The sequence below is a fragment of the Leiobunum rupestre genome, chromosome 5, assembly GCF_980474605.1.
Source record: "Leiobunum rupestre chromosome 5, qqLeiRupe1.1.hap1, whole genome shotgun sequence".
NCBI classification, from domain to species: domain Eukaryota; kingdom Metazoa; phylum Arthropoda; class Arachnida; order Opiliones; family Sclerosomatidae; genus Leiobunum; species Leiobunum rupestre.
The window spans coordinates 63,522,170-63,539,559 of NC_143388.1; the positions used below are offsets into that span (position 1 = coordinate 63,522,170).

The 17,390-nt window shown below is 36.4% G+C and overlaps 1 long non-coding RNA gene across 1 annotated transcript; it reads right to left on the bottom strand.

Moving 5' to 3' along the window:
• Nucleotides 1-360: 360 nt before the first annotated feature.
• Nucleotides 361-1,726, bottom strand: LOC149945582 (uncharacterized). Its single transcript, XR_016481017.1, has 6 exons — nt 1,637-1,726; nt 1,496-1,565; nt 1,302-1,421; nt 834-882; nt 544-698; nt 361-463 (listed from the first exon to the last, which is right to left on the bottom strand). It is a non-coding gene; the product is annotated as an uncharacterized LOC149945582 (long non-coding RNA).
• Nucleotides 1,727-17,390: the final 15,664 nt, after the last annotated feature.

The window sequence follows — 17,390 nt, forward strand, 5'->3', positions numbered from 1 at the left end:
TTCCATTTAAATATATTTGTACTGAACATAATTATAGCCATTCAACTAAACATTTTGACAATAATGAAAACGATAACATTGAAGGTTTCGTAGACTTCGGTCCATATGGAAGGTCAAAATAGTACGCAAATCAGGCCCTAGTGTTCATGGTGAATGACATAAAACTGAAATTCAAACCACCAATTGGTTACTTCCTCACAAAAGATGCTTGTCCCGAACAGACTTTGAAGATATTGCTTCATGATTGCGTAACTCACCTAAAACGTATTGGCCTTATTGTCAAAGCTGTAGTCTGTGACCAAGGAACCGGCAATCCAAATTTGTTCAAAAGTATGGGGATATCAGTCGAAAAGCCAAAAAGCCATTCATTGAAATTGATCCTCCACATCTCTTGAAAAGTGTGAGGAACATTTTCAAACGGTATCCCATAATAGTGGAAGGCAATCTAGTTTCTTGGGCAGTCCTAGAACATTTTTTCAAAATAGACCAAGAAATTGGTAAGTTTCAAAGCACACAAGCTGAAACGTAAACATATCAAGTTACCAGCATTTTCTAACATGAAAGTCAGTTTAGCTGCCCAAATTTGCAGTCAAAGTGTTTCTAATTCAAATGGCCTGTTCACTGGGATTAGGAGAGTTAACAATTGAAAGCACATACACAGCAGAGTTCCTCTTACACATGAACGGCCTTTTTGATTGCTGCAATTGCAGGACATTAAACAATGAAATACACTGTAAGAGAGCAATGACTGATCAATCCATCCACATACCAATGCTGAAAGAAAAATTGGAAACGTTTAATCCATGGTAGCTTCAGAACTGTAGGTATAAAACCTTACCTTGTATTGAAGGGTGGAAACTATCAATTCAGTCTTTGCTACTCCTATGGAATGATATAAAGGATTATTTTGGTTTTAAGTTCTTAGTAACTGGAAGAATTAGTCAAGATTTTTAGAAAACTACTTTGGTTCCATTCGCCAATAAGGTTTACATTGAGCCACGTAGCAGCCATAGCGAGAAGCTTAAAAACTACTGGATTTTCATCTGCTAAGCAGACGCTTTGGTCTCTTATCAAGGAAAATAGTCTGCTTAGCAGACGAAAATCCAGTAATTTATGAGCTTCTCCCTTTGGCCGCTACACGGCTCTATGTAAACCTAAAAGGCTAATTGAGATCATCCAAATCCTCAAGAATACCAGGCAGCATACAGAGCTGCATCAGTCAATAGCCTCTTAAAACCATCAGATTCATATTGAATTGACAATTTGGATGACTTTATTTTAAACAGACTCGTTTAAAGTACCAGCTCCTGGACCATGATGAAGATTTGTCCAATTATGATAACCATTGGGTTTTGCAAGGTAAAGGACAATTCACTGACGAAGATTTAGAAATTTTCAAAGCCATTAAAAGTCCAAACCTTCTAAAAGAAAATGTTCTTAATTATATTTCAGAATATTTAATTCACCGCTGCTATTCAAAACACCAATGTTTTACCATGGTTTTGGTATATTTAATTAAGATTTGGCCAGCCCATACAATATTCCACTTTAGATTCCACGAATTTCTTTTGATATATTAAAAAAGTATAATTGTTAATATTGAAATGAAATAGGGAGGGATTTTTCTTGTACTTACTTTTTATATTTCTTACGAAATCAACTGTTTTACTTAAATAGTTAAAATAATTCAACATCACAGCTGACTGAGCTGAATTCAACTTTAACCTACTAAGAGCAAAATTTATTTTTCTTTGATAAGCAATTTTACAGTGCCATCGTGTGTCCGGGAATTGCAAACACCGTCGTCTGCTTCTTCAACGCTCTCATGGGGAAAAACGTACCACGAAATTTTAACATTACGGAGATAGGAAGAGGCGCCTCTCTGTAGCGAAGCGACTTTACACTCTCTGCTGAAAGTATGGAATTGAAACAGTCATGTAACACGTTGGAATTTTCTGTTCTGTGTGGCTATTTAAAATTGAGGTAGTTATAATTTTATTTTGAAATACGTTTTTTATATTTCATTAATTTTACTCTAATTTAGGAAGACTGCACTCTAAACAAAGTGTTCTGCGGACAGTTGTAACTGGTAAAACTGAGGTCGTGGTAAGTAATTTTAGCTAAGGCCTATTATTATATAAGGTCAGATTTCCTTAATCTTAGATCCTAAAAAGTAAATTCGAACTTTTTCGCCAACAGTATCTAAAATCTATCATTTAGGTAACAAGAGGGTAAATATTTTATTAAAATTACCAACAATTTGTTTACTTACTACAATTCGTGGTCATACTATTGTAGCCAAAATAAATGTTTATTAAATTATTTATTCTCTTGTTTCCACTTTAATTTCTCTAACAATTTTTCGTGTCCAGTAAGTTCATATTATTAAAGAAACTAAACGTCAGGTTCTTTAGTTATATATACTTATAATTTGGTTGAAAAATGGCTACGGTACCAGAGTGGTGGTAGGAAGTAGTGGATTTGGTTTTGTTTTATTGGGAGTTGTGTTAACAAATTATAAGTACACCACACAGGTGATATTAATTTTTTTGGTAGTTGGGTAAATTAAATAATTGATCTGGCTAAAGTGGAAGTAGTGAGTTGACTATTGTAGTTTTAAGTTCACCACACAGGTGTCGTGGGTATTACATTTTTTTAGGAGTTGAGTGAATAAATTATATTTTCCTGGCTAAAGTGCCAGAGTTGAAGTAGTGACTATGTTAGTTTTAAGTATACCACACAGGTGTAGTGGATATTATTGTTTTTGGTAGTTTTTTGAATAATTTTTTCTGACTAAAGTGCCAGAGTGGAAGTATACCACACTGGTGTGGTGGATATTTTTTTTGGGAGTTGGGTGAAAAAATATATTTTTCTGGCTAGTTGCGACTCTGTTAGCTTGAAGAACACCACACGGGTGTGGTAGATATTATCAAGGTAGCATAAACTTAAAAATTTCGATGTTAGAAAAAAACATTATTAAAAAATATATTGAATAGCTTTCCAATTTTGTATAATTTCACCAAATGCTTTTTCATGCAAAGTTGTACTTCTGAAGTTAATTTACAAACAATACACTTTTAGCTTTAATACGGGTTTGTACAGAACCTGGAAACCTGGATAAACCAGGGATCTGTTTAATAGGAAGAAAGGTCACGGATAACAGGGATGTTAATAATTTTGTAAAAAGTCAGGGATAAGTAAAGGATTTTAGTTAGTCAAGTAACCACACAATGCCGAGAATATTTCTGTTTCATTAGAATACATTCAGAGGTATGTAAAATATTGTATTAAATTTAGTCAACCATGGTAATAAAAGAAAATATTTATAATTGTATTATTGTATTAACATGTTTTTCAAATATTGACCAATTTTTATGTCAATAGTCGTTTTATCTAACACTTTGTATTTAGTTTCATGTTATTTTTCCAGGCGCCTCTTGTGTATTGACCCTCTCAATGGAACCAAGGGAATGAAAAATGGTGTAAACCAAATTTTAACTTTAAGAAACCGACTTTCAGTTTCTCAAAGAACAGATATCGATGATCCGAAATAGAAAGGTTTATTTACTTATGTCCTATAATTTTCAGATCTCTTTTTTTATAGTTGCTACTCTCAGTTACCTCGCCTAGAAGAATAAGTGTTTAGTTGTCTTACTTATCTATTGGTATATTTAAATTCTTAGTCATTTGTTACTTTATTGCGCTACTTAATAAGGTAGCTATTTGTAATGATAACAACGTAGTCTAGTAAATTAAAGAATTATGACTAAAGGACAACTTTTTTAAAATAAGAGATCTGGTAATCATTACAAGCCCTTCTGTTAAAAATAATAAGGCAATTTTATTTTTAGACGACACTCGTGGTTGCAAATATTCAAGATTCCTATTTTTGTTTTATGTAAAATTACTGCATTAAAGGTTATTTACAACAGTGTGATTTGTTTTTTTACCAAATCAATAGAATATGGTTCGTATTTTGAATATATAATTTTGATGTAGTATTAATGTGGATTTCATAATGTAAAGCAAATGAAACCAAAGTAAACCACTCTTTAGTAAAAGAATAATCTTAAACAACTTTGTCTAAAAACGTAATTTACAGTTCAACTGCTTAACATTTCACTGTATGATTGAAAGAAGGCGATTTCATTAAAATGATTCATAGTTTTATGGCATTTATGCGGTTTAATTAAAAATTTAAATTATTATAACTGAAATTTACATTTTGATTGCAAATTAACGGTTTGTATGAATTTAATTTTAATTGAAAAATATAGGTTTGAGAAATTGTTAATTTATGGTTTGAGTATATCTAATATTACTGGTGAATGTACAATGGATTTTACTAGAACAGTAATATGAAACATGTCTCAACCGTTATTTAAACTGAAAAATCAATGTAAAGTTAACTGTCATGTCACCGTAACATTCTGTTAAGTCAACGTACAAAGCATAGGCACGTCACCGGAAAATGCACAAGCGTGTCACCGTACAAAGCACAGTCGCCGTAAAATATACAATCGCGTCAGCCTAAAATGCCCAGTCGCCTCATCGTTAAATGCACGGTCACCGTATAATGCACAGTCGCCGTAAAATGCACAGTCGTGTCACCGTACCATGCACAGTCGCCGTAAATTATACAATAGCGTCAGCCTAAAATTCCCAGTCGCTTAATCGTTAAATGCCGGTCACCGTATAATGCACATTTGCGTAACTGTACAATGCACAGTCACGTCACCGTATAATGCACATTTGCGTAACTGTACAATGCACAGTCACGTCACCGAATAATGAACAGTCGCCGTAAAATGCATAGTCGTGTCACCGTACCATGCACATTAGCGTAACCGTACAATGCACAGTCAGGTCACCGCACAATGCACAAGCGTGTCACCGTACAATGTACAATGTACAATCTCGTCACCGTACAATGCACAGTCGCGTAACCGTACAATGCACAGTTACGTCACCGTACAATGCACAATATCGTCACCGTACAATGCACAATATCGTCACCGTACAATGCACAGTCGCGTTACCATAAAATAAAGGTTTCAAAAACTGTTACTTAGAAACTCCTTACACAGTAATATAAATCTCATTGCTACTGTATTTTTTACTGTAATACGGACATTAATCTGACTGTAAAATATACGGTAATTTCTTAGAGTGTAGTAATATCCGCCTCGGTAATCAGATGAAAAATAATTATTCAATAGAAATACCAAAAGTCTTACTTCTACATCATCCAAATACTTAGCCATTAAATCAATCTTCTCATTGTCATTGACAATTTTTCAACTTTCCTCCCAAAATTTATTGCAGGGTAGATTCGATTATCCCTTTAGATAATCAAACCATTTCTTTCCGTGACAGAACTCGCTTTTTTCAAAACATTTCGTAGCATTTTCACTTCAGGGGTATGCTGGTATTATCTGCCTGCAGAAATGACTTTTGAGATTGAGCCCATCAATGTGTCTTCAAACACCAACTTAAAATCTGTATCTGAAGAAAATTTCAGATTAGAACCTGGTACAATAGTAATCATATAAATTATCTAGGTCTAAACTTTACCACTTATTGTATTTGGAATTTCTTCTTTTTTCTTACATTGTCTGTGAAATTATTTTGCTAATTAAAAGTTATTATATAAGAAATTTAAAAATTAGGTGTTTCAAAGGCTTACTTCTCTATCAGCTAGGCTAATACCCAAGGCACCACCTTAGGCCTAAGTCATCATGCGACTTTTGAAGCCCTTAATTCAGGTGGCCGGGTTAAAATGCGTTCGAGGGTGGTAGCAAGCCCTGCATGCCACGAGATCGAGCCAACAGCTCCCTACACTAACTATTACCGTTAACCTACACAAGTTTTTATGGAAGGGGAAACCGAAGAACTCGGGGGAAAACCCCTTAAACCAGTGGGGAGAGAACTTGCAAACTCAACGCGGAAGGAGTTGTTCCGAGTTTTCACCCAGTGCCACAAGCTGGGATCGAACCCGGCTCCTCTTCCTGCGAGGCGAAAGTGCTAACGACTCCGCCACCCCCTATTTCTTTGATAGGTACCGCTTTATTTTTCCCAATACTCTGATCGAATGGTTTCTCAATATTGGTTTCTTTAACCTTCTAATGACATAATAACATTAAATTCGTTTGAAATATATAACTTAAAATATTATATTTAGTTATTTACCAAATGCTTTCTTCCTGGGTGGCATGGCGAATTATGCTTCGCACTTTGAGAAGTTTGAGCCTTGGTCCAAATTAAGCAGAAATCTTAGGGACCACTTAGCGAGGCGCTGAACATGTGATAGCAAATAGCCTATCACAGCAATGCCCCGTTTTTCACTAGCGCGACCGGGTGAAAGAAGAAATTACTAACAGGTCGCGTCAATGTCGTTGGCGTTATCTTATATGCGTGAGGCGTTCCTTATTATTCGTCCAAGATTGAATAGACCCCAATCGGTACACTTTCCAATGAAAAACAAGATGTCTCGGACATTTGAGTTCACATATTCCTTCCGATGAATTAAATATATATATATATATAATAAATTATGGTAGTAAAACACCTTAGATTCATTTTGTCGAAGATGAGCGTTTTCTAAAGAACATTTGTTCTGTTCTTTAACATAAATAGTGAAAAAACAAATGTTGATAACCTAAGAAACATTCCTTTCAACGTTGAATCGATCATCAGGTCCATTAATTTGTCCAGGGTATATGAAGTATTGTTCCTAATTAATGTACAGGGTCATTGATAAAGTGTTGTAATGTATTTTTTCAGTAGTAGGATGTTTACCCTAATTGCCTTAATTATGTTTAAGGTCAAGAGTTGGTTAAAACTATATCGCCTTTGTTAGGTAACAATGAGTTGCCCTTGAAAAACCCCTATCAATTTGTTTCGAATTTAAAAAAAAATTATGATATGAACGGAATTTGTAGCCTAGATGTCGTAAACTTAGGGCCCGGTGCAGAGACGTTTTTTAAATCTCGTAACTTTACGAAAAAGGGGGCGTGGCCAATGAACTTACAATTTTTTTCTCGAAAATGGTGTGCAGAGACAATTGGCTCGTAACTTTACGAGTGACTTTCGCTCGTAAAGTTACGAGGGCTCTGGAGGTGTCGTAAAGACGAAAACGGCGCGAAATATTGAAAACAACAATGGCGGAGTTTGTCGCTTTGCTCGCGCTGCGAAGAGCTGAAGAAATTAATCGAGGAATAAACGTTGTTGAACCAGTAGAAAATGAGAGAATTTATCACGAGAGACCAGACCCTTTGGAGTTATCAGACAGAGAGTTTTTAGCAAATTATCGACTTCCAAAAAGGGTATTCATTAAACTTTTGGAAGAGCTAAGGCCCGACCTTGACCATGAAACATTGAGAGGCCGGCCAGTATCTGCAGCTTCCCAGGTAGGAAAATAATTTATTATCACTATGCAATTGTGTTTTACTACTATTATACGCTTTAACACTGATTATATGGCCAAACACTTAAGTTAATTTTTTATACAACCTTTTGGAATACATTTTTTACATCGTACTCCTTCATACTCAAAACTGATATTTTATCTAGGCATATTTTTGAGTGACGCAAAAAGCCATTGGTCGAAGAAAGTATCTGGGAAGGAAGTGATTTTCCTAAGACTTAGGAAAAGCACTTACCTAACCTCACCCCTTTCCTGAGCTAGGGGGAAAGACCAAACCAGAGAAAATTTGTTGTATAGAGTCAGTTTATGGGAGATGTTTCACCCTCTATGTGCCGTCGGAATGAAAAATTTCCATATGGCAAATAACTGAGTGAAAAACATTCTAAAATAATTTGGTCTTTCCAACATTTTCCCTCCGTGTGTTGCACTATAATGTTCATAATTTATGTTTTCCACTTCTAATCATTGTTATTTTATATAGATACTCAGTTGCTTGCATTTTTACGCGACTGGAAGTATCCAGTGGGTGACGGCCAATGATCATCGCCACATGGTGGAGAGATCCACAGTATCAAGGATCATTGGTCGTGTTACAAATTTCCATCTACCCAGGAAGAACTTAAAGAAACATCTCTTGGATTCTTCAAGAAGACCAAGCTTCCTGGGGTCATCGGATGCATCGACTGCACCCACATACCTATCCAGAAGCCATCTGGTCCCGGTGCCCACGTTTACATGAACCGCAAAAAACGCTATTCAATCAACGTCCAGCTTATATGCGATGCCAACACCCGCATTCTGGACGTTGTAGCGGAGTGGCCCGGGAGCACTCATGATGCAAGCATTTGGGCCAACTGCGGCCTCAGGTTTCACCTCTTTTCCGCAAATTTGGAAGGGTCATGGCTCATAGGGCTATCCCCTTGAGCCTTGGCTTATGAGACCCATACCACATCCAGAAGGTCAAGCTCAAGAGAGGTTCAACCATCGCCTCTGTAAGACTAGAAGCTGCATTGAAAGGTGCAATGGCCTCTTTAAGTCTACTTGGCGTGCGTTGAGTGATTACGGAGGCAATTTGCTGTATGCCCCGGATAAGGTTTGTAAATTTGTATTCGCTTGGGCCATCTTGTACAATTTCTACCTTGACGAGGGTGTTGATATGCCCGAGCCAATGGTAGAAGAGCAAGATGGCCCAAGCGACCAGGATCCCCCTGAAACCACTTATGCCCAATTACAGGTTCGAGCGAATCAAATTTTAAATCAATTGGTAGAAAACTTGGATAGGCAAAGAAATTTACATCAAGAATAATATCAGTTTTCTACAAATTGATTTGATTTGATTTTTTCGGCCTGTAATTTTTTTTAATTGAAACTACTCTGGCCCATAATTAACTTTCACCTTGGGGCATACTTATATATAGAGCAAATTTGCCCGTGATGTAATTATGGGACTGATGTTTTATGGTCAAGGAGTCTCTTTTTGGAAGTTAAGAATTTGCTAAAAACTCTTGTTTATCTAATAACTCCAATGATTTTGTTCTCTTGTGATATTATTCTTTGTTATTTTAATACTAGTTCAATAACATGTTATTCCTCGATTAATTTCAATTGACAATGAAAAATAATTGCTCTTCGCTAATAAAAATTTTTAATTTAAAACCAAAAAAACTGCAATTAATTATAGAATAATGGATATTAAAATATTCTTAATTCAAAAAAGGCGCCAAGTTTTTTTAAGTTTGTTTTGTCTAATGTGTTACAAACCTTGGGTAGATGGAGGCTTCTTTAGGTAAAAAAAAACAGCTGATTGAGAGTTAAAAACACAATAGCTGATAAGAGGTACATGGTAATCAATTAAATAGTTTCCAAATGAGGAAAATAAGTAGATTACAAATATGAAAATATGGGAAAATATTTGTCTGGTAATTTATAATTTGCATTAATGCTATTTTTCAAAACCAATGATTTTATTTTATGTTTCATAGTTAGAAATGGGAAGTTCAAAGTGTGTAGTGGGTACTACTGTGATACCAGGAATAAGATATAAAGGAACAATCAGATTTTCAACAGGTAATAGAGCACAGTGAATGCCAATAAGAATTCTAATTGCATTATCCAAATGCCTAAAAAAATGTAATGAGAAATTTGGCCTCTTGTTACCATTTCGTAAAGTATTAAACCGAAAGTTTAAATATACCCTTCATGATTATTCGCAACCAACTGGGCTGCCTGGTTTAAAATGTGTGTGGATGTTAGAGTAACTAGTGAAACCAGGGATTGGTTTCGGGGAGGGCACAGAAGGAAACAAATAAAACCAAAATAATCATTTGTACATGCAACCATACATTTGGGGGGGGGGTGCAAGTAACCTCTATGCCACGCCCCCCTGGCTACACCACTGAGTAGGAGAAGGTTCCTGGTCCCTGGGAGTTACCCTTTTTTTGTAACTCCTTTTTAACTTGTCACGTGAACCTTTGGTAGGTATAGCAGTTATATGTAAATTTATCTATATTTTCAAAATTCTATATCCACTAATCAACATTCTAAGGTAGCCATAATTACTATAATTCAATTCTCAGAGTTTTCTAGGCATTTGGTTAAAAACCCCTGGGCCCACGAGGGACTGTTTGGGGGTCCTCAGCTGTAGGAGTCCATTGAGGTGTCTAAAGGGAGGATGCCAATAAACAATTTAAAACATTGTAAGGGCTTTAGGGGGGTGGGATTGCCAATCAACAAAACTTGAAAAATGTTGTATGATCTTGAGTTGGGGGCAAATAAACAAACATTCCAAAGGAAAAGGCCCCCTGATTATAACTATTGCCCTCGGCCCCAGAAAAGTTATGCCAGCCCCAACATGTGGAAACCCTCTGATTACTCTTGCAAAATATGAACTACAATACACAGTTTCTATTTGTGGTGCAACAAGTCTTTTTACCAAGTTCAGGACTCTTTTTGGAAGTTCATAATCAGCTTAAAACTATTAATTAATCTCTCGTGTTATAAAAATATGAATGGTTCAATAATATCGTTGTTGTTCTTCACCAAAAAAATAAAAATGCATTTAAAACAAAATTGTAATTTATTCTAATATATAAATAATTTCAAAAAAGGCGCCAATTTTGGAGAAAATAAAAATGTGGATAGATGGAGACGTCTTGTGCATAAAAAAAAACCAAGAACAACATCAAACAGCTGCTGATGAGAATTGAGAACATGGATGTGAGTTAGGAGCAGTATTGAAAAGTTTATTTTAAATAATTTACAACGTTAAAAAATGAGAAAAATGTAAAAATGAATAAAATAAGAGAAAACATATATATATATATAAATAGAGAAAGGTGTTAAGTAATTTGTAGTCATGATGTTTTTTGACATAAGACATACCTACAATATTGTTTTATGCCTAAGGGTTAGGAAATGGAACTTTAGTTGAAGAACTTGAAGTGGCAACTGGACTAGAGACAACATTATCTGTAGGAACAATTCTGCACTCAACAGGTACCAGAGCGTTGTGAATTCCAATAAGAATATTATTTGTATTATTCAAATGGTTTGAAAATGCAACAGCGAGTTGGGAATTTTGAGACCGTTGGGCAACCATTTCATTGTGTATTAAGGACAAAATTTGATTTAAACGTTCCTGATTATTAACAACCGACTGGGCTGCCTGATCAAATGTGTCAGCGGATGTTACAGTAGGAGTAGGTTCATGTGAACCTTTTATATGCATACCAGAATTAACCATAAGTAAATATTTTAATATTGTTCAGAGTTCTGTAGTGAGTAAATATCACAACACCCTCAAGGTTTCCACACTATATCCAATTCAAATGCTCCTGGCTACATTTAATAGGATATTTCCAGAATGTTTGAGTCAAATTTAAGTGAGTTTTAATTTTGATATAATTTTTTTAAATTTATTGGTTTTCTAAGGTTAATTTTTCAATTTATTTATCTGTGGAAACCCTATATTATCATTTAAAATATTATAACAAATACCACTTTTATATTTTTTTTGGGGACTGGATGGTGCTTCCTCTATGGTTTCTAATTGCGAAGTTGGAATAGGTCTAGGAGGAAGTGGGTTTTCACTAACCGTCTCTCTCGCATCTGTTTATGAAAGTACAACTGAGGTAAATCTTTTAACGTATCTAACCTGACCTTATTCAAATATACCTATGTCCGCAACCAACTCTTGCAAACTTCTAAATTTCTTTCTTCCCACAGGTTTATCAAATGAGGGAGCTAAACAAGATTTTGTATAAAATATGAACTGACATTCTAATTCTAAACTCATTTTACCACGTCTCTTCAAAGAGAAATCTATCACATCACCGTCACCACCTACACTAGGTGGAGTAGGCCTATTCATTTCGGTGACATGAAATTGGCCTGAATTTGGGGTGCCAATAATTCTCGCGACACTGGTGGAAGGTGGAGGTGTGTGGAAAAAATGTTCACTTGCGGATGATTTTATTGCCTTATATGGGCAACAAAAATTAATAAGCTTGTTATGGTTTCAAATAAAAACACTAGCTTTGTGAGAACTACGAACCTGGTCCCTGATTTGTGCGCTATCGACACCTCCTTTGATTCCGTACAAAGCAGTTTCACCAATTAAACGACAAACCGCCAACTCCATTTCACTTAATTCTGGAAGTGGATTTGGACCACCTCCAGTTTTTTTCTTTTCCCTATCTAGGGCTTGGGCCTTACGCTTTACAGAGCTTTTTAAGTCCGTCCACTTTGCCCTTATTTTGGCAGTCGACCGAATAACACCCTTACCCACACAGGCAATCTCTTCCGAAACTTCAACCCAGGCTTTCTCCACATCATCGCTATTTTTATAGGTTTTTCCGAGTCCCATTTCTCTATTGACCAAATCAGGCCTAGCTACCAAACCATTTATTAGGGCTTGTAGCTCCCTGGCTCCAAAATTAGGTAACCTCTGCTCTCCTGCTTTTATTTTTCCCATAATTTTTGACAAAATAACAGCCTTTCAAAAATTATCTACATGTAATTAAGTGTTAAACTTGGAACTACTAATCGAAAACTGCATTCACTCTAATGACAAAATGGAGGTGAAAACTGAATAGCTGATAATTTTTGCGTCGAAATTCCCGCTTTTCTATTGGCTAGTAGGTGGGCGGAGCTTCAATAAAAACAAATTCCAAAATACCAGACTCTTCATTTACGAGCGCCCGAAAAATTGTCTCTGCACCGCGATTTCGATTTACGAAATCGTAACTTTACGACATTGTAAATCCGCTCTCGTAACTTTACAATCCTCGTAAAGTTACGATAATTTTTGAAACGTCTCTGCACCGGGCCCTAATATGGTAGCATTGCTCTAAATATTTTAAGATCAAAATTAAAATCGGATAATACATTAGTTGTTAGAACCTCGTTAACTATAGAAACAATCGTAAAACTAGCAGAAGTATGCCTATCGGAGATTTATTTTATCATTGAGGGCAATTTATATAGCCAATTGAATGGATAATCTATGGGAAATCCTCTGTCCGCATCAATAGCGAACTTAGAGATGGAACATATCGAAGGGAGTATTGTAAAAAAATTAAAAAGTATGTACAGTTTTAGGGCGCCATTTGTGAAGCCCAGAATTGTCGGCTTATATTTACCCCATGTACGAGAGACCAATATAAAATATAAAACAAAAACTTTATTTACCAGTTAGGCATAGTTGAACAGAGGAAAAAGATAAAAGAAATAAACGAAAACCTGTTTAGGAGAGGAAGACAAATCGCGAGTCCTTCGTCGATGGCTCCAGGAAAAAAAGATGCCCTTTCGTGCCGCGGCACCCCTATTTATAGGGGTCCCCTCGGATGACGCCACCGTCCTCTAAACCGATTGGCTAGAGGAAAAACCCCGCCAAGAAATCTTGACGGACCTTCTGAGGTGCAAGAAAGCGTCACCGGCGACTTCACCCCGCTCTTAACCTTTTGGGTCAGAGGTCGCCGCTTTCGGAGAATTCCAAGAGAGAGACGACGGGACCGAGGATGAGTCATCTTGGCCCTCCCTAGCAGCGTTCGCCCAAAACAACGAGAGGTTTCTCCGAAGTGAAGGGAAAGGCGGCTAGGGACAAAGACTACATTTGCGGTTCCAAATGCGGGCTTTACAGTTTATGGATGACACTTTTCTCATTAAAAGTAAATTATTACCGGAAAATGAATTCTTAGGGATAGTGAATGGTACCGTGAAAGATAAACAGTTTACTTACGAAGGTGAAAAAAAACAAAAGTCTACCGTTTGTGGACATATTAATAACCCATGATAACGAACAATTTAATTGTACCAAAAAGATACGCATGCTAAGATTTTTTTAAATTTTCAATCGTCATATAATGAAAAAATAAAAATTGGTATACTAAAATCGTTTAAAAATAAAATTGAAACCCTGTCAGATAATCCAATTAAAGAAAAAAATGTTAAAAGAACAACTCATCAAACTAATAGATGACATTTTTTACAATCATGTAATAAAAAACAATATACAGAAGAAAAAACCCGAATATACCTTAAAAATGCCACATGTCAATGGAATATCTGAAAAATCATCAAGACAATTGAAACAAGTTGGCAAGCCAAAATAAACCTCTCCTCGAAAGAATTGTCCCTATATAGTGGTATTAATTTCTCGAGATGAATAGTTGCCGCTTCTTTAACGCTCATTTTATTTCAACACTTGCCCTTGATGAAGATACCGTAGAATAGCTATATTCGACATCTGTTAGTGGACGACTCGTAGACTTCCAGTTGACGTTGTGACACAAACCGCATGTAAAAGACCAATGACATCCAATTTCCAATATCATATAATGACTCCCACACCCAGGAAATCAATGACTGCATTAGGAATCGTAGATATCCAAATATCCACACCAAATGTATTTACAAGAAGCAAAAACTTTACCATCAACAAAGCACAGCGAGCCACTTGACTAAACGACAGCTCGTATATCATTAAACGTTAAATAAATGCCTCCGCATTAATATAACTATATTTAAGTCGATAAGAAAACCTGTAAATAAACATCAAAAAACTTAAAAAGTGGACCACCCACAGGTTCTACCCTTTAACCCTCTTATCTCTGCTGACTGCGCTAAAACCAGATTTGACCTGTAAAAAATGTCGACTTTAAAAACCATTAATATACTCTTCCGCTAAGCTGAGTTTATAATTCTCAAAGAACCGTAACATGTATAGGTGGTTCTGTGGTAGAACACTCGCCTGTCATACAGGAGGACTTGGGTTTGAATCCCACCCGATGCGATCGCAAATTGATACTAAGACGAATACCGTAAACAATTGGTGGAAACTCTTCCATTTGGACGTTGAGACGTTTATCGTAACCCTCAGCACTCGGTCCGTCCCAAAAGTCAATACGACGAAGTTGGAGAGAAAACATCCAAACATACTTAACCCATACACAACAAACTCATCACCCACAACCGCCATAACACAAAATCAACATTCTAACACTACACATAAATATTAAAAAAAAAAACTTTCAAAAGAAACGGAGTTGAAACCGTCGCGACGGTGAGTGTTAACGAAATAAACAACCGCACCCAACCCAACCGCAAATTCATCCCTTAACGCTCACCGTCACACGGTGGTTTTGCCCCCCTTTAAACTGCAAACACGGTTTTCGGCTTTGCCCCGGTAACGCGTTTTGGACTTTGCCCCGTTAACGCGTTCGCAGAACACACACACACACGCACGCACGCACGCACGCACGCACGCACGCACGCACCCACACACACCCACACAGACAGACAGACAGACACGGTGATTGTAAAACCCCTCCTAGGGGACATAATAGAGGTAAAAAATATAATGTTACATTAATAAATAAAACCGCGAATACGTTAAATTTCAGAATTATTTAGGAATAAACCGAAAATAGATGATTTAAAAAAAACGGGTGTGATTTATGAGATAAGTGGTAAATATATACCAAATATACCAAAGGCTTTGAAGCACTCATCCCAGAAGAAAGAAACAGACGTTTGCGCCTTGATTCCCCTCTTGTTCGCCACGCCATCAATGACCTAGTCCAAATTTGGAACATCTACACAAAGCAGTCAGCGCTATCACCAACCAATTTATTTACCTTTGACGCGCTCCGTAGGACCCGTGGTCACGGCGCGAAGATCTACAAACCCAGGGTGAATACCCGCTAGAGACAGTGGCATCTGACTTACCGATCCATTACCTGCTGGAACTCTTTACCGCAAGCCGTAATCAACTGTGCAACCCGTCGATCGTTTAGAAAACATGCATGGGCATACCTCTACTCTCAATTATAATGTCTTAATACCGCTTAAAAAATTTTAAAAATTATTCGTCCTTTATATGTTCAGTCTATTCTTTGGTTTGAAACTCTAACTTTATGTACTCATCTGTTGCTCACCCTGCTGGCTGCACACAAGCTCCTATAAGCTTAGTAGCTGTATTTCTTAAATACATAAATAAATATAGGACAAACTAAAAGACAAGTAAAAAGCAGCAAAAGGAACAAAGGGACGTACCTTTGGGGGGGGGGACCGGGCGGAGGCTCCCCGCCCCCCCCCCAAAGCTTTGTATAGTTGGCAAATCGAGGTGCACTTGGCAAAATGAAAATTATGAAACATTTTAGTTATTTAAAAAACTACTAAATCAATTGTAAACGATGTTGCAACAAGTCATTTAGATTTTGGCAGGAATTTAATTTCCCTAAAGTCATTAACTATGTTTGAGATTTCTATGTAGTTGCTTCTCCTTATGTATAACTTACAAGACCTGATTTCTGTGCTAGGCACCTAGTGTATCGGAACTTTAGTTCAGCCTTGTGGCAAGGAGGATTAAGGGAAGGGGATTTGTATTGAGGCTCCTCTTATGGCTGCATTCGTAGTCAGAGAGCGTGAGACGCCGAGTGGGTGGGAGCGGGTGGAAAACGTATGTAAAATACCGGCTCGCGTTCCTGTTTTGAGCGCCCTCTAGTTCGGAAAAATTGTTGAAGGTCATTTCGGTTTTTATTTTGAGAATTTAGTAAGTGCATTTTCCATATAAAAAATATTTTGAGTTTTGCTAATTGTTTACTAATTTACGGCATTAGAAAAACAAACACCGAAGCAGCTGAATTCTCAAAATAAAAACCGACATAACCTGCAACAATTTTTGACTACAATTCTCTGACTACGGATGCAGCCATAAGAGGAGCCTCAATACAACTCCCCTTCCCTTAATCCTCCTTGCTTGTGGTAAAAGCTTTTTAAATAGCCATTTTTCCGACAAAACCTTATAAAATTGAAAGGCAGAGAGACGCGTGACAGATAATATCGGTTGTTCGTTACTATTTCAGTGTTAATTTTCTACGTTAAATTTGGCAATCTGTATAAAATTTATAAAAATACCTAGTTTTAATTTCTATAGGAGATGTTACAGTTTTTTTTTACTTTAGGCAAATTAGGTAAGTCGTGAATAATACAGTGATATTCTTTAGAAAAGTGAAAATTTTACATGCCAAATTCCTAAAGTTGCGTTGGGTAAAGATAACGTGTGATACAGTGTCGGTTGTTCTTATGTTATATTTCAGTAATAAGTGTTTGAATTGTTTATGTTATATTTGGGTTTGAATAATTCCAGTTATTCAAAGCAGTTCAGTTAAACAACAACTAGTATTCGTCAGGATGAAATGTATCTATTTTTTACTACAGCGGGATACACGACGAGAAAATAGTAAGCGGGTTTGATGGGATTTTTAAATTGATGTAGCATCGTTCAATCTCTTTTTGTTCTTCGTGTATCTCGCTTTATATATAAAGAGAGTACGCAAAGGTGTATTGGAGGTGGCTTAGAAATTGTACCATTCGAACACATCTTTTATTTAATTTAGAGTTGTTGATTTTCCCCAATAAGGAATTTCGGAAAATTTTCCCTTAAATCGGAAAAATAAAAAAT